This window comes from Falco biarmicus, chromosome 10 (genome assembly GCF_023638135.1).
Source record: "Falco biarmicus isolate bFalBia1 chromosome 10, bFalBia1.pri, whole genome shotgun sequence".
In the NCBI taxonomy this organism is placed as follows: domain Eukaryota; kingdom Metazoa; phylum Chordata; class Aves; order Falconiformes; family Falconidae; genus Falco; species Falco biarmicus.
This window is the reverse complement of record NC_079297.1, coordinates 601674-605718: the sequence shown is the minus strand read 5'-3', so window position 1 is coordinate 605718 and position 4045 is coordinate 601674.

Sequence of the window (4045 nt, the reverse complement as noted above, 5' to 3'; positions counted from 1 at the left end):
GCAGCCCGCGCCGCTCGCGAGGGCACCGGCGCTGCCGTGACGTCAGCGGCCCGCGCTGCCCCCCAACGGGCGGGCGAGGGCGAGCGCGCGGGGGCCGCGGCCCGGGTGTCACGGTCCACTCAGTGGACTCGTGATGGTTCGCTTACTGTGATCTCGAAGCACAAAAATCAAGGCGACCACGCTGAGGGGTTATGCTTCAATCAAGCAGCACAATTTTATAGTTTGCCCGTAAAGCGGCGTGCGATAGACAGAAGGTGAAGAAAAGGTAAAGTGAAAAGGAAAGAGGATTATAGCGACCACCACGGGTCCAAGGCGTCCCTATGGTCCTCGGTCCAGGCAGCGTCCTGCCGGCCCTTCCGGTCGTCGTGATCCTTGGTGGGGAAGATCTCCAAAGTTCAGTTGCTAAGAAGGCATCTTTTTATGCCAAGCAGCACACCTTGCTCCTCCTCTGGCCCATGGACTGTTGCCAGTCTCCGCCTTCTCAAGCCAGGTTACCAGCATGTCCAAAGAGGGGTGCCCGAGGCGTGGTTTGCCTTAGAGGCGGGTGGCTTCAGACCAGGAGGTGTGTTTTTGTATTATAATGATATTATAATGAAGAAAGTTCACCTGAAGTTCATGTTTTCTGGTTCGTTGTTATGACCACGGTTGTCATCCATCTTCTGGACAGCTGTTACGTGGCCTTATTGTAGTCGTTCCTTCCAGTCCCAGGTGGCAGGGAGCGGCACAGCACTCCTCGTACCGTGCAGTTCTCCTTCCCAGGGTCTCTGGGTCTCGGTGTCCATGAGGAGCACATTCCACCTCCAGGTCTCTGTTAGCAGTGTTGAGACAATATCGTTCTCTTTAGACCGACTCTTACACCGGGCAGGGGTGGCATGAGGGGGTTGAACCCTCCCCCCTCCCCGAAAGCTGTGCCCAGCTGCCCCCGCCCCCCGCCCAGGCGCCGGCACCAGCAGCCGCCTCACCCTGCTGCCCCGACCCGGGACACGCTGCTGGCTGCCTGGCCTCCGCCCGCGTGCAAAAGCGGCGTCCCACCGCCCACATGAGGGGCCCCTGTGTGCCACGTGCCTGTGAGGGGCCAAGCCTCTGGCTCTCACAGGGGCAGACCCTGCACATCAGTTGGCAGAGCCCCGCTCCCCCCATCCCCCTCCCCCCACAGGCAGCTCACACTGTGACATCCCCCCACAGGCACAGCTCCTGGGGTGCCACCCAGCAGGGCCCGTCAGGCTGCACTGACGCCGAGGCAGCACAGGCCCTGGGGCCGGTGACACATCCCCCCCAGCAGCACTTGCACAGCGCCAGCCGCACCCCACGGTGCCTGGGTGCAGGCAGCGAGGCGTGGCAGTGGCATGCTGCAGGGGTGGCCTCCACGAGGAGCCACCAGAAGCTGCCCCTGTGTCGGGCAGAGGCAGCTCCGGGGTGAAGCTGCAGGGGCAGGGCTGGAGCAGGGCAGCGAGGTGGCCAAGGGCCCTGCAGACACACAGGCCAGCACAGAGGGAGGGCGGGAGGTGCTCCCAGCTCCCCAGCACCCACGAATCTCCATCCCCTCTGGGTCTTCCTGAGGCTTCCATCAGCGCTGTGCTCTTGCCACCTGAGATGAAACTGTCTGGCTGAGAGCCAGTCCCACCCATTCAGAGGAAATGAGGGAGCCTTAGGAGACAAGAACATGCCAGACCCACCAAGGAACGTAACCATATAAAATAGCCTCACACCATCTCCATTTCCCCTCTCCACAGAAGTGACACACAAATAACTGGTGCTTGTCCTGTTAAGGAACAGTTCATCACCAGTCCATTTCATGCTTCTACCAGTATCAAAAACTGCTGTGTACAGCTTAGTACCCAGGTTGTATCTAAGGAGCTTTTTGGGGAGGGGAAGGACTTGAAGGACAAGCATGCTATCCATAGGCTTAATATATCTGGAGTGCTTGTCAAGATAAAAAACCCAACACCAAAACCCACCAAACAAAACCCCAAAAATTCACAAACTGCATTTGTGAACTAAAAATAGTAGGGAAGGAATATCCTGAAACAGCAGGACATCTTTTTTGGATCAATGCAAAAATTGTTGCTATTGCAACACCAGATGAACACGTGGCATGGCATCGGGGGAGAAGGTTACCAGTTTCATCCTCACTAGCAGGAAGAAAATACTGTGCTAGGCAGGGCATTGTTTTGAGCAGCATAAAGAACCTAGTAACCAAACAAAACACATGAGAAGAGGAGGAAGGAAAAAACATTTAGCTTTGCACTTGTTTGCATGCAGTAAAGGCATGAACACCCTCCCTGCCCCTGCACACACAGGAATCCATGGCTTAGCTCTAGGCAAGCAGCTTGGGGCAGGACCTAGAATGAATCCAACAGGACTCCCTGTGACGACAAACAAAAAGCAAGGTACACATTAAAAGTCAGGATGAAGACCCATCTAGGGTCTCATTTTTTTTTTCCCACTTTTCATGTTCCTAGTAGCACTTTCCCAGTATCACCGGGCTCTGTGAAGCAGCACTACAAGCTCCCTGCCAGAAGGCAGCACTGCTTTCTTTGACTTGGCACCAGTTCCTTCCACAATCTCATATGCTTGAGCCCTCTATTTACACATTAACTAGCTGAAATTCTTGTGACTAGATTCTTGCAAAACTCTTTTTCTGTTATGAGGAGCTGTGATGGATGGTGTATAAGAGAAGGCAGGGAGGATGCTTGCAGTAAAGCTGCTGCAGCTTCAGTTCACCATGCCTCAGCTGAGAGGCAGCGCCTGATTTGGGGAGCGCTGCCATGGAGTGCACGCACAGCGTAAACTGGGCTGCCTTAAACCAAAGGCTCCCTGTTAGGCAGGTGTATTAACCTTCCAGACGAGGCACCGCGTGAGCCCCGTTGCCCGTCAGCTCTGGCCAGCTGGCTAGCTCAGATGGAGCAGGGCAGCCGCGAGCCCCGGCTGTGGGCAGGTTGGGAACTGCAAGTGTAACCCACCCCTCTGACTCACCTGCTGTCTGGTGCACTCCTGGTCACTCCAGGATGTTGAGACATTTTACAAGTTTGTCATCATGCTCATCCGAGTCCCGTTTTTCAAGAACTGCCGTTTGGGTGATGAGTTACATCTTTATTGTAACCTTCCGAGATTACAGCAAACTGTTTCTTCAGCTGCTTTCATCTGAGATCCCAGCACTTCTTATACTCCTGCAGTTCCTTCAATAGCACCTCCTTTTGCATCCCCAGTTCCAGTTCTTGCTGCTCTTCAGGTGTCAAACAAAAAAACCCGCCAAAACCAAACCTCCATGAGTCACAGGACAGGAACCTTAAGAGCATTTCCTAAGAGGAAACTAAATACAAAATAATTTTCAATTCCCCACACTGCTTAATTGTGCTCTAACCACAAATTTTCTTGAGGCCACATCTTAGTACAACACTCGGGATGTGGCAACGTAATATTGACATACTGCTTGTATGTAAAGTGCTAGCAGATTTATGGTATTCTCTCCAGTGATGGTAATAAACTTCTGACTCCCTAGAAAGCTGACCTGTAGTAAACATGGAAGCTCTGAACTCGCTTCAAGCAGTATTAAGGAGGCAGTATTTTCAGTTGGCGAAGCAGTGAAAATCTGGCTGGCTGGGGAAAACCCCTGTCCTAGCAGATAGGATGCAGTTTGCCAGACTTGGATACAACAGCCTTATTTCTCGCTTCACACTGCCCAAGATGCTTCCCCCTCACTGGCAGTCCTGTCTGCAAAAGGAACTTAGAAAGTCATTACAACTGCATCTGCACAATCTGGCCTTCCGCACCCCCCCACCCCAGATGCACAAGAGCAGCCATTCAAAAGCTCAGAGTTCATGACAGCTTTATGCTTATATGTAGTGACAAAACCAGAAAGAAGCCAGCTGGTACCAGTCTAGACCCGTCCAAAGCTGCTTGTGAACACGCTTGCACATCTGGGAGGAAGGCAGCCAGGACCAGCACACTGCAGCAGCGCTGGGGGATCGAGGAGTAGGAGCCTGAAGCCCAAACAGTACAGAAACCTCAGGAGGAAACTTGACAAAGACTATTAAACTGAAAA